Source organism: Nycticebus coucang, chromosome 10 (assembly GCF_027406575.1).
Source record: "Nycticebus coucang isolate mNycCou1 chromosome 10, mNycCou1.pri, whole genome shotgun sequence".
Lineage (NCBI taxonomy): Eukaryota > Metazoa > Chordata > Mammalia > Primates > Lorisidae > Nycticebus > Nycticebus coucang.
In genome coordinates this window covers 29,067,577-29,093,879 of record NC_069789.1, presented here as the reverse complement: position 1 = coordinate 29,093,879, position 26,303 = coordinate 29,067,577, and the positions used below count along the sequence as shown (strand labels likewise).

Below are 26,303 nucleotides of genomic sequence, written 5' to 3'. Positions count from 1 at the left end.
GGGTGCAAAACAAGTGGGCTGACCAATTATCCATGATGACTTTGACAAGTTTTTTTTTTTTTTTTTTTTGTAGAGACAGAGTCTCACTGTACCGCCCTCGGGTAGAGTGCCATGATGTCACACGGCTCACAGCAACTTCTAACTCTTGGGCTTACGCGATTCTCTTGCCTCGGCCTCCCAAGCAGCTGGGACTACAGGCGCCCACCACAATGCCTGGCTATTTTTTTGTTGCAGTTTGGCCGGGGCTGAGTTTGAACCCACCACCCTCGGCATATGGGGCCGGTGCCCTACTCACTGAGCCATAGGCGCCTCTGCAAGTTTTTTTTTTGACACAGAGTCTCACTATGTTGCCCTCGGTGGAGTGCTGTGATGTCACAGCTCACAGCATCTTCCAACTCTTGGGCTTAAGAGATTCTCTTGCCTCAGCCTCCTGAGTAGCTGGGACTACAGGTACCTGCCACAATGCCTGGCTGTTTTTTTGTTGGAGTTGCCACTGCTGTTTTAGCTGGCTAGGGTTGGGTTTGAATCTGCCAAATCTGGGTTTGGTATATGGGTTTGAATCTGCCAAATCTGGGTTTCGTATATGGGGGCAGCACCCTACCCACTGAGCCATAGGTGCTGCCTAGACTTTGACAAGTATTTAAAGACAGGCTGAGCAACTTCACATGGATCATTTCTTTTTTTTTTGGTTTTTGGTTTTTGGCCGGGGCTGGGTTTGAACCCGCCACCTCTGGCATATGGGACCGGCGCCCTACTCCTTGAGCCACAGGCGCCGCCCATGGATCATTTCATTTAATGGATTAGAATAGGCCATGAGATTAGTGTCATCACTGCTGTTATACAGTGGAGGAAACCAGAGTTTAGGATGCTTAAGTGACTTAGCTGAAATTGCACCCTTGACAATGGTAGCGGAGATTCAAATCAAAGTCCTGCACAACTCCAAAGGCCTTGCTCTTAATACATTATATGGCCTCTTATTTTACCTTTCAATGCTGTTTACTTCTCAGATTTCATTTTCCATCCTTAAGATGACATCTAATGCTGTTTCAGCTGTGTTTGTGCAGGAAATGGTAAGATATGTGGTAGCTTGAGCTGGATTGTATAAGACTTGAATGACAGGCTTAAGGAACAAAACTCATTTGCCACAAACTACCTATACTTTAGTCTAGTCCTTCAGCCACCATACAAGGTAGCTATTCTTGCCTTAGAGTACATGGCTTGTAAGTGGTGGAACCTGGACCTGAACCCAGCTTTGTTTTACTTCTCAACCTTTATACACTTTACCCTGAATCTTACCTTCAAATGATTTGAACTTTTTTAGTAGATGAATGACTTCCAACATGTGAGCCCGGGGTAGGGAGCGGGGGAAGGAACTGTGGCGTTGTTTTAAAGAATACTTGAACCCTGTGTATACCATGCTTTTGTAGTCTAAAGAATGCCAGCCTTCATATGCATTATATTTCAAGTCAATGTAGATGCTTTTATGATAATGTGTAGATTCATTTAAAAGTTAATTTTAAGTGCTTTTAAATCACATTTTTTTCAGTCAACATGTACAATATTAAAAGTAGAATAACCATGAATTTAAAGGATCTTCTCATCTTTGGAAATGTTGGGGGGTATTTCAGATTGATTTTTCTCTGTATTTAAGCAATTATATCTTAGTTGGGGTTTGGCAGCCATTTAACATTCTCAACAGAGGAAACCTCTAATTTCTAAATAGTGAAAATATTTAAAGCTGTGGCAAGAATAACTGTAATCTTTTTTGTTCTTTAGATGAAACAGAATTTTGTTACAAAAAACAAGTTTGAAATACCTATAAGGCAATCTATAAAATAGTTGAAACAAATTTAAATACTATTTAGTAGGAAATCATAGTCTTTATAAATCTTATAAATTATGATTTTTAGAAAATAAAAATGAATAAAATTTCTTCTTTTACATATGAAACAAAAATATCTGGGCATGCTATTACCTAGGATTTTTTTTTTCATGTTTCTAAAAGTATTAAGTTTATTTTAAAGCATCATATCAAGTTTGAATCTCAGTAAACAAAGCCATGTCTTCATTTTAAGTTGATTTTGGCAAAGAGTACAGACTTGTATACAACAGGTACAATAAAGTAAAGTAAAAGGTGTTTACTTTTAGTAATAAAATAGTGTGTGTGTGTATATATATCTTCTGTGTAAGTGATTTAGGACATGTTTCTGTCTTTTTAGAAGTGCTTAGAGCTACTATTTCAAAAGTTGCCCTTTTTATGTTACTTGTGTTTTTGCTGGAATAGATGCATTAAAATATTCTCTTTGTTTTGATTAATGTACTCCTACGATCTATGCCTAAACTGAAATCAAGTGATCAGATATCTTAGAAATAATTACCTTCATGATCACAAGCTTATTTTACAGGGGGTGGGGGGATCACTAAGATTTATTCAAAGAAAACCCAAGGAAAACTATCTTGGGCAGAGACTGACAATCTGTTTTATAATAAAAGGTTTGAGCTCATTGAAGAGCATGCCATTTTTAACCTACTTATCCATTTCTACAATATACATATGTGTATTTTACTAGGGAAAGAACTCAGAGACATAATTCCATCTTAGCTGTGTAGTTAAATAAGGAAATTTTCAGTGAATGCATGGTTTGATTTGGGGGGGGGTAAGGCAGTCATCTATTCTTATCACTGAAATATGCAATTAAAGGCTACATTTAGAAGCCTGGAAAACTTGTGGTTCAGAACAACAAAGTTTCATCTACAAAAGAATGGGAATGTTATATTTACTACAGGAAATTACAGTGCTTAAGATATTATAAACAATTACCTGCAAGTAGTTTTAATCATAATAACATGACATCAAAAAAGGTATATATTTGTGTTCATTAAAATTAATGAGGCTATTCAAGTGACAGATTATTTCTGTCTTCTCGATCTCCTTTTAAAACTCCTCAATACTGAGCTGCAGATATTAATATAAAAAAAAGGTGAAGGGTGCTTTCTTTGTAAAATGAGTAATGTACATAAAATGCTCTGGCAGATAACACTATTGCATTATATCTACTAAAATTTTATGTTCATTTCTCATTCTCATCATCATAATGCTCACATTTTAATACATTTTAATTATATATTCATTTGTGTTCTTAGCATATGAAAACACCAATTAATCTATTATTTCACCATTAAGCCTATCCTTTTTGAAGTCAAGATAATTCTGCTACTTTAGAAGAGCAATGGGGACTAGTTTTCAGGACGCTTAAGGCAGAATGTTTAAAACTCATGCTTGCTTCTTTGCTTGGGCTTCTGCTTCCTTTGAACCAGGTGGTGCTGTTAAGCCTAAAAAGGCATACACTGCATTATTTTCTCTGGCTTCAAAGAAGGCATCATAGTTCCCACAGTATTGGCTTTCATTGAAAATCTAGGTAGAAGGGGGTATCCTGTGGCTGGTCGATGGTTTTCAGGTACATTTTCTCTCATCCACTTCCGATTCTCTTCATTTGCTCCAATATCTTTTTCTTCAAATCTTATTTTGTTGGCTTCTAAGAAACCAAGCACATCTTGCTGTTTCTTCTTAATCGCAGTAGAGCCAGAGGAAGATGCAATATATACACGGATCACCATCCTGGGTCAGCAGCTGCTGTTGATTTGAGTCTTGGAAAGGGCTGTGAAGCTGCTTCCACAATGGCTGGGATTGAGCTAGGAGCCAAACAGTACCTAGGATTTTTTTTAAAAAACTAACTCTTGGAGTTGATGCTTTCAAAAGAAATATGGTCTAAAAATGGGCATTCGCAGTTTTTGCTAGTGCACAGAGAAACATTGATAGTGAAGGCACACCGATACTTTAAAGTTGTAGATAGGTTGGAATTTGGACTTGTAATTTTATAGTTTTAGAATTTTTATCATAAAACTTCTAATGTTGGTAGTAGTTTATGCACATTTGTTTTTGAATACTTTCTCAGCCTTATGGGGTTAATAGTGGCTTGGCAAATCAAGAAAAGGAGTTCTGTGCTGTTTTCAGACTGCAGAATCTTGTTGCTATGCAACAAAAATTGTCAGACAGTGGAGGGTATAGTAAATTGGTGTTCTCTGTCCCTTTTTACCACATGCTCATTTTGTAATCTGAGAGAAGTGGTTTGGGCTATTTTGCAAGGTTTTATTTTGAAACAAGTGTTTAAAGATTTTTGTTGCTATTTGTAATTGGTTATATTTAAGGGCTGTGAAGTCTTTCTGTACTTAAGAAGATAGCATTAAAATGCTTGTGTTCAAAGAAAGGGTTTATAGATCTGTTTCAAGTTTTTTCAGGTTAGAGCAGTGTACTTTTTTGTTGCTGTAGGAGGGCTAATATTGCCAACTTCTAAAGAGTAAATTTTTGCTTGAGAATTCAAGTTACATAATTTGAACACCAGAACTTTATTGTAGTATGGCATTAGAAATTTATTGACCCAAAAGTTGATTATCAGCACCCTAAAAACCCTTTAAGAGAAAGATTATTTTTATAGGAATTCTAAACTTGAATAAACTCATGTAGAATGTGGTCATTTAGTTTCTGCCAGGAGAAAGTGTAATAAAATGCTTTCATAGCAAATGGGTGATAGATAATGGCCTTTAAAAAATTGTAAAATATACATAAAATTTACTCTCTTTTTTTTTGGGGGGGGATACAGAGTCTTACTTTGTCGCCTTTGGTAGAGTGCTATGGTGTCATAGCTGACAGCAACATCAAATTCTTGGGCTCAAGCGAGTCTCTTGTCTCAGCCTCCTGAGTAGTTGGGACCACAGGCGCCCGCCACAACGCCCGGCCATTTTTTAGAGATGAGGTCTCACTTTTGCTCAGGCAGATCTCGAACCTGTTAGCTCAGGCAGTCCACCTGCCTCATCCTGCCAGAGTGTGGGGAGATGTGAACCACTGCGCCCAGCCCTCTTTAACCATTTTTAAGTGTACAACTTAGTGGCATTAAGTATGTTCCCCTTATACAACTATCACCTCTGTCCATCTCCAGAACTAGATGATAGCTTTTTGCATTCCATTTCATTCAAGCCATCTTCTAAATCTTTTAATTCATTTTCTTTTCTTTTTTTTTTTGTAGAGACAGAGTCTCACTGTACCACCCTCGGTAGAGTGCCGTGACGTCACACGGCTCACAGCAACCTCTAACTCTTGGGCTTATGCGATTCTCTTGCCTCAGCCTCCTGAGCAGCTGGGACTACAGGCGCCTCCCACAACGCCCGGCTATTTTTTTGTTGCAGTTTGGCCGGGGCTGGGTTTGAACCCACCACCTCGGCATATGGGGCCGGCGCCCTTCTCACTGAGCCACAGGCGCCGCCTAATTCATTTAATTTTCATAACAAACCTATATATTAAACACTTTTGATCCAAATGAGAAGACCAAGGCACAGAAAGGAACATAAAAACTAGTAATTAGTGGAGCCAGGATTCAAACACCAGAAGTCTGATTCTTCTGTGCTCGCAGTCACTACTCTATGTCGCCCTCTTCTGGAATTACTTTCTTTTCTGTTTACTGGTAAGAGCATTGACTTTTTTTTTTTTTTAAGTTATGTTCTGTAGTTTTTTTCTAGTAAAGTTAATATACTTAACAGCGTTTTGGACTGTTAATGAACTTAATGTGGCTGTAAATCCCAGTATTTCGCACACTGTTTTTAAATATTTTAAAAGGATGTAGTTAAGATTATTTTATATTGTGTTAGTTTGTATATAAAATTATACACATTATGGTTAATTATATAAATAGAATTTTAATGTTCTTTTTCATTTTGTTTCCGGACCATTTTCTGTGCTGTTCTTCCAGTAGATTATACAGAAAAGGCAAATTATTTTTAGGTAGTTTAATACAGATATAAATAGGAAAGTATAGTGTTAGTGAATTCTAATATGATGCCATTCAAAGTCTAAAGCCAGGGGACGGCACCTGTGGCTCAAAGGAGTAGGGCGCTGGCCCCATATGCCAGAGGTGGCGGGTTCGAACCCAGCCCCGGCCAAAAAAAAAAAAAAAAAGTCTAAAGCCAGTTTATATTGGATCATCTGAGTATGTGCCACATTCCTTATCTTCTTTCTCGTGGATATTCTGGCGTTAATTATAGTATTGGCAGTCTAGAAGAAAGAGCAATAATAGGAAGGAATAAAAAGGAGAAAAGCATTGTAAGGAGTCATTTGAACTTTCAGTCAATGAGTAGGGATGGGTTTTACAGACATTTTTCCTGCTGTACCAGTGTATCTCTATTACCACTCTTTAAGGAACTTACTTTTCCCTCTTTGATTTTTTTCACTCCTTTTGAATATTCTAGTAGATCTTTTGTCTTGAGAACCTTGGATCTTGATCTTCTCTGAAGATATGTTCTTTTTTTTTTTTTCTTTTGAGACAGAGACTCACTATTTCGCCCTCAGTAGAGTGCTGTGGTGTCACAGCTCACAGCAACCTCAAACTCTTGGGCTTAAGCAATTCTCTTGCCTCAACCTCCCAAGTAGTTTGGACTACAGGCACCTGCCGCAACACCTGGCTATTTTTATTTTTTTTTATGTAGCAGTCCTGGGCCAGGTTCGAACCCACCAGCCCTGGTGCATGTGGCTGGCGTCCTACTGAGCTTCAGGCGCCGAGTCAAGAATATATCTTCCTATCTTCTTCAACCAGATTTATTATATGGTCTTTGCTTTTCATGTTTCTTCACGAGTTGCACCATCTTTAAAAAGAAATTTCCTCCTTTTATATTTGCGTGATTATAGTCGATATATTATTTGCCTTGTTCCCTTGATATGTTTTGTATTTCCTTTGTTTTTAAAAAACTCAGAATTTTATTAGTTAACATATTTCACTGTAATTTACCTATTTTAAATGGCTGTTTATGTGGTTTAGAATGAATTTGTATATTGAATAATGTTTTCATGAGCCCAAAGGGTTTCCCCCTCCTAATTGCAGACTAATTCCTTAAGATAGATTTCCAGAAATAGTATTAAATCTCTGAAGAAATAGAAACAGTTTTAAAGCTCTTGAATCATACTGCCAGAAAGCTTTCCAAAAGTGTTGCACCAGTTTCCATGACAGTCAGAAAAATATGGAGTGTCCATTTCACCTCAACCAGCAATAGCAAGGAAGGCTTTGATGATGACATTTAAATCTAAGAAGCATTGACTTAGGCTCCACTGGGCTTTTTTCCTGAATTATACCTAGAATTATAATCGTGGTTGGGTTTGGAATCAAAGAAGGAAGGCCTGGCTTGCTAGTTCCTGCTCCTTACTTAAACTGCTTATGTCCTGTTTTGATGTAATCACTGCCTGGTTAAGGTGCACCCTTTTGGGTGCATGAAGTGACAGATTTCTTTTTCAACCCCTTACTTTGTTAAGTCAATGGTAGGAGTGTTTCACATGGCCTTTCCCTTGAAAACTAGAGTAGGTTTGGCGCTCTCCTTTGCCCTGCTAGTGGGCTTGGTGTGTCCGTGGAGGCATTGGAAATCAAATTCAGCAGCCACCTTGTCAGGGGTGCTACTTAGATGTAGCTTGAGTCATTGCTACTTCCTTAGCTAGAAAATCATGAACAACTCTGGAGTAAAGTGGCTTCTCTCTAAAAACTTGTTAAGAAAATTCAGGAGGGCCTGGTGCCCGTAGCACAGTGGTTACAGCTCCAGCCACATACACGGAGCCTGGTGGATTCGAACCCAGCCCGGGCCCGCTAAAACAACAATGACAACTGCAACAACAAAAATAGCCAGGCATTGTGGTGGGTGCCTGTAGTCCCAGCTACTTGGGAGGCTGAGGCAAGAAAATTGCTTAAGCTCAAGAGTTTGAGGTTGTTGTGAGCTGTGATGCCATCGCAGTCTACCGAGGGTGACATAGTGAGACTCTCTCAAAAAAAAAAAAAAAAAAAAAAAAAAAAAAAAAATTTTTTTTTTCCCCAGGAGATTTAAGAATGGACAGAATTTCCCCCCCTAAATAGAAGGAAAGTCAAGGAAAAGCATTCCTATTGAGAGTTGGTTAACAGAAAGGTCTTACCTGGTCTCCTCTGAACTTAGAATAGTGTTTAGGACAGTCGGTCATCTTACCTCAAACCTCTTTCACTTAAGTGATTTTAAGCTCTGCGGTTCTCTCCTTCGCCCATTGGCAGCGTCTCTCTGTCCTTTCTCCCTTTACATTGTCTTCTCTCAGGCTTCCTCCTCCCCACTGTTACTCAGTCCCTGGGCTCTACAGCCTGTGTGCTGCTGGTTCCAGATTTGTACTTTCTGGCTAGCTCTCTCCCCAGCTTCAGATAAAAAGCTGACAACTTAATTCTTTTTGTATGCTACTTGATACCATGTGTCCAAATCAGAGTATGTGATATTTTCACTCAAATTTATACTTACTGATAGATGGGTATTTTTAATAATTTTTCCTCAGATTTTCAACTCTAAAAATAACAGAAGGGGTGAAATTATAAACAATGTCAATTTAAAACTTACATTATTGGGTGGTGCCTGTGGCTCAAAGGGGTAGGGCACCAGCCCCATATGCCAGAGGTGACGGGTTCAAACCCAGCCCTGGCCAAAAACCACAAAAACAAACAAACAAAAACAACTTACATTATTGACAGACATGAAGGTCGTCTTCTCATTTTGATCAGCTTTAGATCCTGTAATTTTTCATCTCATAGACCAGAAGAAAGTTTACTTTTTTCTTTTCCAATAACTGGGTAAAAATTTTCTTTTTTTTTTTTAATTGTTGGGGATTCATTGAGGGTACAATAAGCCAGTTACACTGATTACAATTGTTAGGTAAAGTCCCTCTTGCAATCGTGTCTTGCCCCCATAAAGTGTGACACACACTAAGGCCCCACACCCCTCCCTTCATCCCTCTTTCTGCTTCCCCCCCATAACCTTAATTGTCATTAATTGTCCTCATATCAAGATTGAGTACATAGGATTCATGCTTCTCCATTCTTGTGATGCTTTACTAAGAATAATGTCCTCCACTTCCATCCAGGTTAATACGAAGGATGTAAAGTCTCCATTTTTTTTAATGGCTGAATAGTATTCCATGGTATACATATACCACAGCTTGTTAATCCATTCCTGGGTTGGTGGGCATTTAGGCTCTTTCCACATTTTGGCGATTGTAAATTGAGCTGCAATAAACAGTCTAGTACAAGTGTCCTTATGATAAAAGGATTTTTTTCCTTCTGGGTAGATGCCCAGTAATGGGATTGCAGGATCGAATGGGAGGTCTAGCTTGAGTGCTTTGAGGTTTCTCCATACTTCCTTCCAGAAAGGTTGTACTAGTTTGCAGTCCCACCAGCAGTGTAAAAGTGTTCCCTTCTCTCCACATCCACGCCAGCATCTGCAGTTTTGAGATTTTGTGATGTGGGCCATTCTCACTGGGGTTAGATGATATCTCAGGGTTGTTTTGATTTGCATTTCTCTAATATATAGAGATGATGAACATTTTTTCATGTGTTTGTTAGCCATTCGTCTGTCGTCTTTAGAGGAAGTTCTATTCATGTCTCTTGCCCATTGATATAAGGGATTGTTGGCTTTTTTCATGTGGATTAATTTGAGTTCTCTATACATCCTGGTTATCAAGCTTTTGTCTGATTGAAAATATGCAAATATCCTTTCCCATTGTGTGGGTTGTCTCTTTGCTTTGGTTATTGTCTCCTTAGCTGTACAGAAGCTTTTCAGTTTAATGAAGTCCCATTTGTTTATTTTTGTTGTTGTTGCAATTGCCATGGCGGTCTTCTTCATGAAGTCTTCCCCCAGGCCAATATCTTCCAGTGTTTTTCCTATGCTTTCTTTGAGGATTTTTATTGTTTCATGCCTTAAATTTAAGTCCTTTATCCATCTTGAATCAATTTTTGTGAGTGGGGAAAGGTGTGGGTCCAGTTTCAGTCTTTTACATGTAGACATCCAGTTCTCCCAACACCATTTATTGAATAGGGAGTCTTTCCCCCAAGGTAAGTTCTTGTTTGGTTTATCGAAGATTAGGTGGTTGTAAGATGTTAGTTTCATTTCTTGGTGTTCAATTTGATTCCAAGTGTCTATGTCTCTGTTTTTGTGCCAGTACCATGCTGTCTTGAGCACTATGGCTGTGTAGTACAGACTAAAATCTGGTATTCTGATGCCCCCAGCTTTATTTTTGTTACAGAGAACTGCCTTAGCTATACGGGGTTTTTTCTGGTTCCATACAAAACGCAGAATCATTTTTTCCAAATCTTGAAAGTACGATGTAGGTACTTTGATAGGAATGGCATTGAATAGGTAGATTGCTTTGGGAAGTATAGACATTTTAACAATGTTGATTCTTCCCATCCATGAGCATGGTATGTTCTTCCATTTGTTAATATCCTCTGCTATTTCCTTTCTGAGGAGTTCATAGTTTTCTTTATAGAGGTCCTTCACCTCCTTCGTTAGGTATATTCCTAGGTATTTCATTTTCTTTGAAACTATGGTGAAGGGAATTGTGTCCTTAATTAGCTTCTCATCTTGACTGTTATTGGTGTATACAAAGGCTACTGACTTGTGGACATTGATTTTATATCCTGAAACATTACTGTATTTTTTGATGACTTCTAGGAGTCTTGTGGTTGAGTCTTTGGGGTTCTCTAAGTATAAGATCATGTTGTCAGCAAAGAGGGAGAGTTTGACCTCCTCTGCTCCCATTTGGATTCCCTTTATTTCCTTGTCTTGCCTAATTGTATTGGCTAGAACTTCCAGCACTATGTTGAATAGTAAAGGTGACAGAGGACAACCTTGTCTGGTTCCAGTTCTAAGAGGAAAAGCTTTGAGTTTTACTCCATTCAGTAATATATTGGCTGTGGGTTTGTCATAGATAGCTTCAATCAGTTTTAGAAATGTGCCACCTATGCCTATACTCTTCAGTGTTCTAATTAGAAAAGGATGCTGGATTTTATCAAATGCTTTTTCTGCATCTATTGAGAGGATCATGTGATCTTTATTTTTGCCTCTGTTAATATGGTGGATAACGTTTATGGACTTGTGTATGTTAAACCAGCCTTGCATCCCTGGGATGAAGCCTACTTGATCATGATGAATGACTTTTTTGATGATAAGCTGTAATCTATTGGCTAGGATTTTGTTGAGAATTTTTGCATCTATATTCATGAGTGAGATTGGTCTGAAATTCTCCTTTTTGTTTGGGTCTTTTCCTGGCTTTGGTATCAGGGTGATGTTTGCTTCATAGAATGTGTTGGGGAAGATTCCTTCCTCCTCAGTTTTTTGGAATAATTTCTGCAGTACAGGAATAAGCTCTTCCTTGAAGGTTTGATAGAATTCTGGAGTGAAGCCATCTGGACCAGGGCATTTTTTAGTTGGAAGCTTTTTTATTGTTTCTTTGATCTCAGTGCTTGAAATTGGTCTGTTCAGGAGCTCTATTTCTTCCTGGCTAAGTCTAGGGAGAGGGTGTGATTCCAAATATTGATCCATTTCCTTCACATTGTCAAATTTCTGGGCATAGAGTTTCTGGTAGTATTCAGAGATGATCTCTTGTATCTCTGTGGGATCAGTTGTTATTTCCCCTTTATCGTTTCTGATTGAGGTTACTAGAGATTTTACTTTTCTATTTCTAGTTAGTCCGGCCAATGGTTTATCTATTTTATTTATTTTTTCAAAAAACCAACTCCTTGTTTCATTAATTTTCTGAATGATTCTTTTGTTTTCAATTTCATTGATCTCTGATTTGATTTTGGATATTTCTTTTCTTCTACTGAGTTTAGGCTTAGATTGTTCTTCTTTTTCCAATTCCATAAGATCTCTTGTGAGATTGTTGATGTGCCCTCTTTCTGTTTTTCGAATGAGGGCATCTAAAGCGATGAATTTTCCTCTCAAAACTGCTTTTGCAGTATCCCACAGGTTTTGGTAGCTTGTGTCTTCATTGTTGTTATGCTCAAGGAAGTTAATGATTTCCTGTTTTATTTCTTCCTGCACCCATCTGTTATTCAACAGAAGATTGTTTACTTTCCATGCCTTTGGGTGGGGTTGAGCATTTTTGTTAGAGTTGAGTTCCACCTTTAGTGCCTTATGGTCTGAAAAGATACAAGGTAAAATTTCAATTCTTTTGATTCTGTTGATATTTGTTTTGTGTCCCAGGATATGATCAATTTTGGAGAATGTTCCATGGGGTGATGAGAAGAATGTATATTCTTTGTCTTTGGGGTGGAGTGTTCTATATGCGTCTATCAAGCATAGTTGTTCTAGGGTCTCATTTAAATCTCTTACATCTTTGTTTAATTTCTGTTTAGAGGATCTGTCCAGCTCTGTAAGAGGTGTGTTAAAGTCCCCTGTTATGATGGTATTATCAGATATCATATTGCTCAGACTGAGTAAGGTCTGCTTCAAGAATCTGGGAGCATTTAAATTGGGTGCATAAATATTTAGAATTGAAATATCTTCTTGTTGTAGTTTTCCCTTGACCAATATAAAGTGACCATCTTTGTCTTTTTTGACTTTAGTTGCTTTAAATCCACATGTATCTGAAAATAAGATTGCAACTCCTCTTTTCTTCTGAATTCCATTTGCCTGAAAAATTGTCTTCCAACCCCTGACTCGGAGCTTTAATTTGTCTTTTGAAGCCAGGTGTGTTTCTTGCAGAGAGCAAATGGATGGCTTGTGTTTTTTTGTTTTTTTTTTATTTAAAACTAAGATTCTTTTTTTTTTTTTTGTAGAGACAGAGTCTCACTTTATGGCCCTCGGTAGAGTGCCGTGGCATCACACAGCTCACAGCAACCTCCAACTCCTGGGCTTAAGCAATTCTCTTGCCTCAGCCTCCCAAGTAGCTGGGGACTACAGGCGCCCGCCACAACGCCCGGCTATTTTTTTGGTTGCAGTTTGGCCGGAGCCGGGTTTGAACCCACCACCCTCGGTATATGGGGCCGGCGCCCTACTCACTGAGCCACAGGCGCCGCCCTGGCTTGTGTTTTTTAATCCAGTCAGCCAATCTATGTCTCTTCAGTGGGGAATTCAAGCCATTAACATTTATGGAGATAATTGATAAGTGTGGTAGTATTCTATTCGTCTTATTTTGTGAGAGTCCATTGCTTAGTTTTATCTTTTGCATCAGTGTGGAGGTTAGGTTCTGTCCTTTGATTTCTGAGTTCTTACTTTGCTGCTGATCCATTGTGGTGGTCAGTGTGCAGAACAGGTTGAAGTATTTCCTGTAGAGCCGGTCTTGTTGTGGCGAATTTCCTCAATGTTTGTATATCTGTAAATGATTTGATTTCTCTGTCAATTTTGAAGCTTAGCTTAGCAGGGTGCAGAATTCTGGGCTGAAAATTGTTCTGTTTAAGTAGATTAAAGGTAGATGACCATTGTCTTCTTGCTTGGAAAGTTTCATTAGAGAAGTCTGCGGTCACTCTGATGGATTTGCCCCTGTAGGTCAACTGGCGCTTAGTCCTGGCAGCTTGCAGAATCTTTTCTTTTGTCTTGACTTTGGACAGGTTCATCACAATGTGTCTTGGAGAAGCTCGGTTAGAGTTGAGGCGACCTGGGGTCCGATAGCCCTCTGAAAGCAGTGTGTCAGACTCTTTGGTGATGTTTGGGAAATTTTCTTTTATAATATTCTCTAGTATGGCTTCCATTCCTCTGGGGCATTCTTCTTCCCCTTCTGGAATTCCTATAACTCGTATGTTGGAACGCTTCATAAAGTCCCATAATTCTGACAGTGAACGTTCTGCTTTCTCTCTCTTCTTTTCTGCCTCTTTTACTGTCTGAGTTATCTCAAGAACTTTGTCTTCTACCTCTGAAATTCTTTCTTCTGCATGGTCTAACCTGTTGCTGAAACTTTCCATTGCATCTTTAAGTTCCCTGATTGACTGTTTCAGTTCCTTCAGCTCTGCTATATCCTTTTTATATTCTTCATATCGTTCATCTCTGATTTGATTCTGTTTTTGGATTTCCTTTTGGTTATTTTCCACTTTATTAGCAGTTTCCTTCATTGTTTCCATCATTTCTTTCATTGTTTTCAACATGTGTATTCTAAATTCCCTTTCTGTCATTCCTAACATTTCTGTATAGGTGGAATCCTCTGCAGTAGCTACCTCATGGTCCCTTGGCGGGGTTGTTCTGGATTGGTTCTTCATGTTGCCTGGAGTTTTCTGCTGATTCTTCCTCATGAGTGATTTCTTTTATCTGTTTCCTTGCCCTAATTTTCCTTTCACTTCCTCTTGCTCTTTAAGTTCTTGTGCCTGTGGAAGTTGTGGGCAGGTTAGACGGATTGAACACACGCGACCACTTGCCGGTTTTCCGCTGTTTTAGTCCTCCTCTTGGGGTCCAGAAGTCTCTCGCTGACTCCCTGTATCCTCATAGGAGTGATGCTAGGCAGTTCCCACCAGCCAGAGATGCCTGGAGTCCTATCTCTCCAGACTCACGGTGCCCAGATGCAAGGAAGCTGTTACTCGGCTGCCATCTTGCTCCGCCTCCAAGCTTGAGTTCAAAAAGACAAATTAGGGTCACGGCGTCTATTCACGAGGTGGTTCACCATCCCTGGGAGAAGAGTTGGGGGCCGATTAGGCCAGTTCCAGGGTCTGGGTGGTCCCAGCTGAGGCTGCGGAAAGGGCTCGTAACCCGGGAGTCCGTGGCACAGGTGCGGGGCAGCAAGGAAGACCGCGGCGTGGAGGAAGTGACTTCCGGGAGAGCCTGGGTAAAAATTTTCATTAAAGGATTTTACTAAAGGGGGCTTTCATATGCTATATACCTGTGCCTTTTTCTCCGTTTGGTATTTCAAATTCGGCTGTGGTACAACAGCTCACTTTCGACAGTGTCATTGGCTTTGTAGAGCATGGCGTGCATTTATTTGAGTGTTATTGTATTTTTCCCTTTATAAAAGTGACGTCTGAAGAAATGTGGTGTTAATAACATTGAAATAGAGCTGGACATCACTAGGTGTTCCAAAAGTGGTAATTATTTGGTGTCTTAGTCTGTTCTTGATGCTGTAACAAAATTAGACTAGGTAATTTATAAACAACGGAACTTATTTCTGATAGTTCCAGAACCTGTTAAGTCCAAGATCAAGGTGCTGACAGATTCTGTGTCTGATGAGAGCTGTTCTCAGCTTCATAGATGGCTACTTGTTGCTGTATTCCCTTATGGCTGAAGGCACAAGGGCTAGAGGGCCTGGCTTCTTCCTTTTAGTCCTTTTTTTTGAGACCGTCTTCCTTTCTTGGTCCCGGTCGAGTGTTGCGGGTCATAGTTCATAGCAATCTCAAACTCCTAGGCATAAGCAATCCTCTTGCCTCAGCCTCCCTAGGAGCTGGAACTATAGGCACCCATCACAGTGCCTGGCTAGTTTTTCTTTTTAGAGACGGGGTCTTACTCTGGTTCAGGCTGGTCTTAAACTCCTGAGGTCAAGCGATCCACCCCCCTCAGCCTATCCAGAGTGCTGGGATTACAGGCATGAGCCACCGTTCCTGGCATGCACCCTCTAGTCCTTTATTTTATTTTTTATTTATTTTGAGACAGAGTCTTACTATGTTGCCCTCGGTAGAGTGCCGTGGTATCACAGCACCTGTAATCCCAGCTACATAATGCCTGGCTGTTTTTAGAAGTGAGGTCTTACTCTTAGCTCAGGCTGGTCTGGAACTTGTGAGCTCAGGTGATCTGGCCACCTTGGCCTCCCAGAGTGCTGGGATTACAGGCATGAGCCAGTGCGCCTGGCCTCAATTGTTTATTTTTGTTGTTATTGCAATTGCCACTGACGTCTTTAAAATCTTTTCCCAGGCCGACACCCTCAAGGGTTTTTCCCATATTTTCTTCTGGGATTTTTATCATTTCATGTCTTGTATTTAGATCCTTTATCCATGTATGCTTTTGTTCAGTTATCAAAGATCAGATGGCAAGTAGAGACCAAGGTTTCATCTCTTGGTTTTCTATTCTGTTCCATATGTCTATGTCTCTATCACCAGACCTTTTTTTTTCTTTGAGTTTTTTGTTGCAGTTTGGCTGGGGTTGAGTTCAAACCTGCTGCCCTGGGTATATGGGGCCAGGGCCCTACCTACTGAGCCACAGGCACCACCCATCACCAGACATTTTTGTTGTCTGTGATTTATTTATTTGACAAAATACTGGGACTACAAAATTGACCTTATCAACATGTTTGTTTGTTTCTGAAACAGAGTCTCGACTCTGTTACCACGGCTAGAACATTTTTATACTAGTTCATAGCAACCTCAAACTCCCTAGTTCAAGTGATCCTCCTGCATCAGCCTCCCACATAACTGGGACTACAGGTGTCTGCCACAACGCCTGGTTAATTTTTCTATTTGTAGTAGAGATAGGGTCTTGTTTAGGCTGGTCCTGAACTGAAGCAGCTCTTCTGTCTGGGAGTCTCAGCATGCTAGAATTATAGGCGTGCTGGGAAGAGCCACTGCACCCAGCCTCTGGTAACATGTTTAAAAAACATTTCTCTGGGACCATACATTGAGAGTTTTTAATTGGGGTGCCTGAGATTGAAGGTTCCTTCTCTTTTGTGATGTGCTTTTCTTTGCTCCCTTATTTGCTTTGGCAATAGGGATTTTCCTTAGTCCCAGTGTTCCAGGGATTTTCTGTTAGAGACTAAAAGCCTTCCTCCTTTTCCTCATCCCCAAAGTAAGACTAGGTAGAGAGGAGTATTTTATTTTTATTTTTATTTTTTTTATTGTTAAATCATAGCTGTGTACATTAGTGCAATCAAGGGGTACAATGTGCTGGTTTCATATACAATCTGAAATATTCTCATCAAACTGTTCAACGTAGCCTTCATGGCATTTTCTTAGTTATTGTACGTGGACATTTGTATTCTGCATTTAGTAAGTTTCGCCTGTACCCATTCTAAGATGCACCGTAGGTGCGGCCCCACCCATTACCTCCCTCCATTATAACCTCCCCCCTCCCTTCCCCTTCCTTGGCCCTTTCCCCATAGTCTTATGCTACAGTTAGGTTATAGCCTTCATGTGAAAGCTATAAATTAGCTTCATAGTAGGGCTGAGTACATTGGATACTTTTTCTTCCATTCCTGAGATACTTTGCTAAGAAGAGTATGTTCCAGCTCCATCCATATAAACATAAAAGAGGTAAAGTCTCCATCTTTCTTTAAGGCTGCATAATATTCCATGGTATACATGTACCACAATTTGCTAGTCCATTCGTGGGTGGATGGGCACTTGGGCTTCTTCCATGACTTAGCAATTATGAATTGGGCTGCAATAAACATTCTGGTACAGATGTCTTTGTTATATTGTGATTTTTGGTCTTCTGGGTATAAACCTAGTAAAGGAATTATAGGATCGAATGGCAGGTGTATTTTTAGGTCTCTAAGTATTCTCCAAACATCCTTCCAGAAGGAACATATTAGTGTGCATTCCCACCAGCAGTGTAGAAGTGTGCCCTTTTCTCCACATCCACGCCAACATCTCTGGTTTTGGGATTTTGTTATGTGGGCTACTCTTATTGGGGTTAAGTGATATCTCAAAGTAGTTTTGATTTGCATTTCTCTGATGATTAAGGATGATGAGCTTTTTTTCATGTGTTTGTAGACCATGCGTCTGTCTTTTAAGTTTCTCTTCAAGTCCCTTGCCCACCCTGAGATGGGATCACGTGTTCTTTTCTTGCTAATACGTTTGAGTTCTCTGTGGATTCTGGTTATTAAACCTTTGTCGGAGACATAACCTGCAAATATTTTCTCCTATTCTGAGGGCTGTCTGCTTGCTTTACTTACTGTGTTCTTGGCTGTGCAGAAGCTTTTTAGTTTGATCAGGTCCCAGTAATGTATTTTTGATACTGCTTCAATTGCCTGGGGAGTCCTCCTCATAAAATATTTACCCAGGCCGATTCCTTCAAGAGTTTTCCCTGCACTCTCTTCAAGTATTTTTATAGTTTCACGTCTTAAGTTTAAATCTTTAATCCAGTGAGAGTCTATCTTAGTTAATGTGAAAGGTGTGGGTCCAGTTTCAGTCTTCTACAGGTTGCCAGCCAGTTCACCCAGCACCATTTGTTAAATAGGGAATCTTTTCCCCACTGAATGTTTTTAATTGGCTTGTCAAAGATCAAATAATGGTAAGTAGCTGGATTCATCTCTTGGTTCTCTATTCTGTTCCAGACATCTACCTCTTTGTTTTTGGGCCAGTGCCATGCTGTTTTGATCACGGTCGATTTAGAGTATTGTCTGAGGTCCAGTAGCGTGATTCCTCCTGCTTTGTTTTTATTTCTGAGTAATGTCTTGTCTATTCGAGGTTTTTTCGTATTCCATATAAAACGAAGTATTATTTTTTCAAGATCTTTAAACTATGACAGTGGAGCTTTAATAGGAATTGCATTAAAATTATATATTGCTTTGGGTAGTATAGACATTTTAACAATGTTGATTCTTCCCAGCCATGAGCATACATTTTTCCATTTGTTAACATCTTCAGCTACTTCTTTTCTTCAAGTTTCATAGTTCTCTTTGTAGAGATCTTTCACATCCTTTGTTAGGTATACTCCCTAATATTTCATCTTCTTTGGCACTACTGTGAAAGGAATAGAGTCCTTCACTGTTTTTTCGGCTTGGTTATTGTTGGTATATATAAAGGCTACAGATTTATGGGTGTTGATTTTTGTAGCCTGAGACATTGCTATATTCCTTGATCACTTCTAAAAGTTTTGTAGTAGAATCCCTAGTGTTTTCCAAATATATGATCATATCCTCTGCAAAGAGTGAAAGTTTGATCTCTTCTAACCCTATGTGGATACCCTTGATAGCCTTTTCTTCCCTAATTGCAATGGCTAAAACTTCTAATTACAATGTTAAAGAGCAATGGAGACAATGGGCAACCTTGCCTGGTTCCTGATCTAAGTGGAAATGATTTCAATTTAACTTTGTTCAATATGATATTGGCTGTGGGTTTGCTGTAGGTGGCTTCTATTATTTTAAGAAATGTCCCTTCTATACCGTTTTTCTTAAGTGTTCTGATCATGAAGGGATGCTAGATATTATCTAAAGCTTTTTCTGCGTCAATTGAGAGAATCATATGGTCTTTATTTTTTAGTTTGTTTATGTGCTGAATTACATTTATAGATTTACGTGTATTGAACCAGCCTTGAGACCCTGGCATAAATCCCACTTGGTCGTGGTGTATAATTTTTTTGATGTCTTGCTGGATTCTGTTTGTTAGGGTCTTATTGAGTATTTTTGCATCAATATTCATCGGTGATATTCTTCTATAATTTTCATGTTGGGTCTTTCCCTGGTTTGGGGATCAAGGTGATGTTTGCTTTGTAGAATGTGTTGGGTAATATTCCTTCTTTTTCTATATTTTGGAAGAGGTTTAGTAATATAGGTACTAGTTCTTCTTTAAAGGTTTGGTAGAATTCTGATGTAAAGCCATCTGGTCTGGGGCTTTTCTTTTTAGGGAGATTTTGTATAGTTGATGCTATTTCAGAACTTGATATAGGCCTGTTCAACATTTCCACTTCATTCTGGCTAAGTCTTTGTAGGTGGTGTACTTCCAGGTATTGGTCGATTTCTTTCAGATTTTCGTATTTCTGAGAGTAGAGTTTCTTGTAGCATTCATTAAGGATTTTTTGAATTTCTGAGGGGTCTGTTATTTCATCGTTACCATTTCTGATTGATGAAATTAGAGATTTTACTCTTTTTTCCTGGTTAGTTGGCCAAAGGTTTATCTATTTTATTGGCCTTTTCAAAAAACCAACTTTTGGATTTATCTGTCTGTTGTATAATTCTTTTGTTTTCAATTTCATTTAATTCTGCTCTGATTTTGGTTATTTCTTTTCTTCTGCTGGGTTTGGATTGGAATATTCTTCCTTCTCCAGTTGCTTGAGATGTCCCATTAAGTTATTTACTTTCTCTTTCCGTTTTCTTGAGGAAGGCTTGCAGTGCTATAAATTTCCCTCTTAGGACTGCCTTTGCAGTATCTCAGAGGTTCTGATAATTTGTGTCTTAATTGTTGTTTTGTTCCAAAAATTTGGTGATTTTTTTATTTGATCTCATCTATAACCCATCTATCCTTCAGCATAAGGTTATTTAGCTTCCTTGTTTTTGTATGGGTATGCAGATTCCTGTTGTTATTGAGTTCAACTTTTATTCCATGATGGTCTGAGAAGATGCAAGGAATAATTTCTATTTTTTTAAATTTGCTGAGGTTAGATTTGTGGCCTAGGATGTGGTCGATTTTGGAGTATGTTCTGTGGGCTGATGAGAAGAATGTGTATTCAGTTTTGTTGGGATGAAATGTTCTGTAGATGTCTGTTAAGTCCAGATGTTGAATGGTTAAGTTTAATTCTAAAATTTCTTTGCTTAGCTTCTTTTTGGAGGATCTATCCAGCACTGCTAAAGGGGTGTTAAAATCTCCAACTACTATGCAGCTGGAGGAGATCAAGTTGCTCATGTCTGTTAAGAGTTTCTCTTATAAATTGAGGTGCGTTCTGGTTGGGTGCATAAATATTAATAATTGAGATCTCATCATATTATTACCTTTAACAAATGTGAAGTATCCATCCTTATCCTTCCTTATTTTGGTTGGTTTAAAGCCTATTGCGTCTGCAAGTAAGATTGCAATGCCTACTTTTTTCTTCTTTCCGTTTGCCTGGAGTATAGATGACCATCCCTTCACCTTGAGTCTATATTTGTCTTTTAATGTAAGATGAGATTCTTGTATGCAGCATATATCTGGCTTGAGTTTTTGTATCCAGTCAGCCAACCTGTGCCTCTCTAGAGGACAATTTAAGCCATTCACATTAATTGAGAATATTGATAAGCCTTTCGAGAGTCTGGTGGACATTTTTTATTTTTTTTGCGACTGTGGAAGTTGGAATTTGATCAATTTTCTGGGTGGGTTTACTTTTATGGTGGAGGATTATGCTGGACTTTATGGAGGATAGGTCTGAGAATATACTGGAGAACTGGTTTAGTTATGGCAAATTTCTTCAACATGTGAATGTCATTAAAATATTTAATTTCTCCATCATAAATGAAACTCAGTTTAGCTGGGTATTGGATCCTGAGTTGAAAGTTATTTTGTTTTAGGAGATTAAAAGTTGATGACCATCCTCTTCTGGCTTGAAAGGTTTTAGCAGAGAGATCTGCAGGTATTCTAATATTCTTCCCCTTGTAGGTGATGGTTTTCTTTCGTCTGGCTGCTTTCAGAATTTTCCCCTTCATATTAACTTCAGTGAAATGGATTATGATGTGTCTGGGGGATGTCTTATTCGGGTTGAGTTGTGCTGGAGTTCTGAAACTGTCTGCTGTCTGAATTTCAGAATCTCTTGGCATGTCTGGAAAGTTCTCCTTCGTAATCTCATGGAGAAGGGACTCTGTGCTTTGTGAAGCCACTTTGTTGCTATCGGGGATCCCTGTAAGACCAGTATTGGTTTTCTTCTAATTATCCCAGAGCTGTCTGAGAGAGGGATCTGTTTTTGCCCTCCATTTCTCTTCCTTTTTGAGAGTTTTGGAGCGTTGGAAAGCTTTGTCTTCAATATCAGAAATCCTTTCTCTGTTTGGTCCATTCTGTTACTGAGGGGTTCTCTGTGTTTCTCAGATCTTTGAGGGATGCAACTTCTTGTCTCAGTGTGTCAAAAATCTTTGGTCATTTGGTCTTTGAATTCGTTGAATTCTTGAGATATCTTTTGGGTTACTGCTTGGCATTCTAATTCAATCTTACTTGCTATCCAGATTCTGAGTTTGATTTCTGATATCTCAGCTATTTGTGCAATGGATCTTGTGCTGTGTCTGCCCCATTGATCCTGCTGGGTAGTTGATCTACTCTGATTATTCATATTGCCAGAATTTTTCTGTTGATTTCGCCTTGTGATTTTTTTTTTTTTTTTTGTAGAGACAGAGTCTCACGTTATGGTCCTCGGTAGAGTGCCGTGGCCTCACACAGCTCACAGCGACCTCCAACTCCTGGGCTTAAGCGATTCTCTTGCCTCAGCCTCCTGAGTAGCTGGGACTACAGGCGCCCGCCACAACGCCCGGCTATTTTTTGGTTGCAGTTTGGCCGGGGCCGGGTTTGATCCCGCCACCCTCGGTATACGGGGCCAGTGCCTTACGACTGAGCCACAGGCACCGCCCTCGCCTTGTGATTGTTTTTCACCGTTGCCTCTGTCCGTCCTCAGAGTTGGGGAGGTGTCTCTTCAGGATTAGACCCCAGCGGCATCACTCTATTGTTGCTGGATGTTTTTTTTTTTTTTGTTGTTGCTGGATCTTTGTAGGGAGTGACCCTGTGTAGCCCCTCTGGGGCTGCCCCAGCCAGGGAGTTCTGGTTGTGGGAGCAGCTCTGGATTGTGACACACCCGGATCCAGCAACAGGGCCCGGGTGAGGGGGGTGCACATGGTTCTGGGAGTGCCTGGCACCCAGTGACTTTGGCACAGAGAGCCCAAGGGTCCAGCAGTCTCTGGCCAGGAGAAGGGCTCCCCATGGAGGCAGGGAGGGCTGCAGAGGACACGGGGCTAGACAAGCGGTCCGGTGTGGAGGTAGGGAGGGTATAGGAGGGAGGACGCGGGGTTGTGTGGCTCCCGCAGTTCCTGGTCACAGCATGCAGAGGCCCGGCGGTCGCGGTTCTCAGCTTTTAGGGAGGTCTGGGCGCCGATTGTGGTCGTGGGCAGCTGTTACAGAGGTCCGGGTGGTGCAGATCGCGGTCGCTGTCAGAGGAGTATTTTAGAGTGATAGTTTTCTAACTGTAGGCTTTTAAATAGCATTATAAAAAACTAAAAAAAGAACAGAAAATATCAGAATACACTGCATGTGGTAATGTCAAGTGTTAGATGGCGCTGTCTCAGTTCTTATCAGTTCTCTCTGTATTTGTGTGTGCGCGGGGATGTGTGTGTACTGAGTTGTAGTACACAGTGTATTTATCGCTGACTCAAAATTTGAGAAACACAAATTTGGGAGATGAGTCGATATGGTTTGGGCATTCTAGGGGTTGAGAGTAAGCTTTTGTAGGAGTTCTGGGATTTCTTTAAGCTTTTGCCCTTTCTATTATGGGCCAGAACGGTAGAGCTTCTTTCTGTCTTTTCACTGGTGTTACACAACTCCTATAAATTATGGCTCATGACTTCCTTTACTCTTGGTGAAATATAGTTTAGTATAAGGGCAGAATCTTGGCAAAGTTTTTTTTTTTTTTTTTGGATTCTTGATAGTTGTTGGCAATACAGATGGCTAAAAATGGAAAAGTGTGGTCTTGGTGGCTCATTCCTGTAATCTTGGTACTTTGGGAGGCTGAAGTAAGAGGATCACTTAAGGCAGGAGTTCAAGGCCAGCCTGAACAACATAGTGAGACCCTCTCTACAAAATACAAAAAAATTTGTGGGCATGGTGGTGTGAGCCTGTAGTCCCATCTATTCAGGATGTTGAGGTAGGAGAATTGCTTAAGCCTAGGAATTTGAGGTTGTAGTGAGTTATGTGAGGATGCCACTACACTCTAGCTGGGATGATAGAGCGAGACCCTGTCTCAAAAATCAATCCCCACCCCCCAAAACCTCAAGCACAGAGGGGACTTTCTCCTTTTTCATTTCAGTATTATAGGTAGAACATAACTTTCCAGGTTGAGTTTTTTTTTTTTTTTTTGAGACAGAGTCGCAACCTCCAACTCTTGGAGTTAAGCAATTCTCTTGCCTCAGCCTCTCAAGTAGTTGGGACTACAGGCCCTGAGCCTGCAGGTTGAGTTTTTGTAGAGATCACTGAGGAGTCATCTGTATTTCAGAGGAAAACAAGGCAGAATAGTACCTAATAGTAGGCACTCAGTAATATATGTGGAATGCATGGAGTTGGTCCTAAGCACTTAAGATTAGTGAACTCTACTTACTAGTGAATGATAAAGCAAAGTGATGGTAGGAACAGAGAGGTGAATATCCATCCTCCCCTTGTTTTTGTGCTACATTCTTGGAAGGAGAGAGATGAAAAAGGGATTCCAAATAGGCAATTGAGTGTTTAAAAGAAGTCCCTGTGGCCAGTTTTGTATCTGATGGCCATTGTTTTTAAGAAGAAATAGGTAAGCCATTCATATAGAGAACTGCTGGCGGGGATATTGGCCCATGTTTCATGTTCTCGTTCTCTTCAGTTATTGGAAAAATTGATTGCTAGTAAGGCTGATGCTTTTAGGGATTTGCCATTCTCCTCCAGGGGGATGTTTGGATGGGAATAGAGATGACTTTGGTAAAGGGAACAGCTGTTGAACAGTCTGTTTGGGGATTAGGTGCAAGTTGGTATATAGTTGACATCTGCCTCTTGGTTTCTGAAATTATGTTCCTCCTCACTCCAGTTACATTCACTTAGTTCTGGCTGGTAGTGTTTCTTAACTGATAACCTTTCTCTTTAAAGAGCTTCCTTGAAAGAGTATTTGGTAGCTACTATGAAAAGATTAAAAATAGTGTTTTTACCTTCCCTTAGTTTTTGTTTCAGAATTTCTTTCTTTCTTTTTTCTTTTTCTTTTCTTGAGATAGTCTTCAGCCTACCTCACAGCAACCTCAAACCTCAAATTCCTGGGCTCAAGTGATCCTCCTGCCCTTAGACTTCTGAGAAGCTGGGACTGCAGCTACGATGCGTGGCTAATGTTTCTGTTTTTAAGGTTTTCTTTTTTTTTAATTTTTTTATTGTTGCAGTTTGTCCGGGTTGGGTTTGAACTCAACAGCCTCAGTATATGGGGCCAGCACCCTACTCACTGCGCCACAGGCACCACCTGTTTCTGTTTTTAGTAGGGAAGTGGGGTCTCACTTGTGCTTAGGATGGTCTCAAACTCCTGACTTCAAAGAAATCCTCCCAGTTTGGACTACCAATGTGATAGTATTACCAGTGTGAGCCATGGTGCTCAGCCTTTGCTCAGAATTTAATCATAAATTGGTGGTAGTAGAATGTTTGAATTCAAAATTAACTGTATATTTTCTAACCGTTTTGGTAATGATAGAGACTTAAGATGCTGATTGTTTAGATGGCAATCTCAAACATGATTTATTCATGTTATGTGTTGGAATATAAATTCTAATAACCTTTAGAACTACTGGTAATTAAATTTAGTTAGCAGGCCATTCTTGAACTTACTAGTGAGTGGGGAGGGGGTTGTTGTATACATGGCTCATACATCTGACCATTTGTGAAGATACTAATTAAGTCGAGAGTTTAGAGAAGAGATTAAATTAATTGGTAGCCTATGACTACTGCCCACCTAGCACTGTGTATCTAAGATCCTTTAAAAAAATGTTTTTTAATAAGATCCTTTTAATTATCTAAGGGAATACTTACTAATACTACAGATATAAGAACTTGCAGTGGGTGCTGTTAATTTATGTGTATGCTAACCTTGATGTATCAGATAATGTGTCTTAGTCCTAAATTAGGATTTTATTAACCCCAGTCTCTATTTAGGCTTGGCATACAAGCTGGTGGTTAGTAGTGTATATGTAGATGACTCTTTGTTTCTAGTTATCTCTATGAAGATATGCTATAAGATGTGTTAGAGCATTATGCATTATGAGAAAGGACTTATACTTATTTTTGTTGCTGTGCCTGAAAACCAGACCCTTCTTTGCTTTGTTTTAGGAAATATCCAGCAAAGTTACATATTTTCTTTGGCTCAATAAGTGTTATTTGCCCAGTGACCTAGTTATATATTTAAAAATAGGATAAAAGTGGAGGCCAGGCACGGTGGCTCACTCCTGTAATCCTAACACTCGGGGAGGCTGGGATGGTAGATTGCTTGATGTCACAAGTTTGAGACCAGCCTGAGTTAAGACTAGTGATATGCCATCTCTAAAAAATAGCTGGGTATTATGGCAGGTGCCTGTAATCCCAGCTACTTGGGAGGCTGAGGCAAGAGGGTTGCTTGAACCCAGGAGTTTGAGGTTGCTCTGAGCTGAGACGGCAGGGTGCTCTACTGAGGCAAGATAGTGAGGCCCTTCCTCAAAAAACAAACAAACAAACAAAAAAGGATAAAAATAGTATGTGCTTAGTACATAAAATTGATGAACTATGGAAAAGTAGAAGGAATAAGATAATCAGTGAATATTTATTGATTAGCTTCACAGATATTCATCATTATTGCCAGGCACTGTTCTCTTACCTGGTGATATGAAAGTAAACAAAGTAAGAGTCCATGAACCCAGGGGGCTTATATTCCAGTAGTAGATGGGGAGAAAGATGTTCCAGTAAGTTAGTTATACTCGTTAAGTGCAAAAGAGGAGGTAAAATGTGTGGTGAGAAAAGGTGGGGGATGGGGACAGTGCCTTACTTCTGTGGTCCTTAACTCCACCCCCCACCTGTATGTGGTCTATTAGGAACTGGGCCATATAGCAGGAGGTGAGTGGTGGAAGTGGTGGGCAAACAAGTGAAGCTTTATCTGTATTTACAGCC

At 39.8% G+C, this 26,303-nt stretch overlaps 1 protein-coding gene and 1 pseudogene across 3 annotated transcripts in view; one reads left to right on the top strand and one right to left on the bottom strand.

The window, feature by feature from the left end:
- Window positions 1-26,303, top strand: part of ENAH (ENAH actin regulator) — a 190,778-nt gene that overhangs the window by 26,181 nt on the left and 138,294 nt on the right. The gene's annotated exons all lie outside the window — the stretch shown is intronic.
- On the bottom strand, window positions 2,969-3,637 carry LOC128595444 (adapter SH3BGRL-like; annotated as a pseudogene).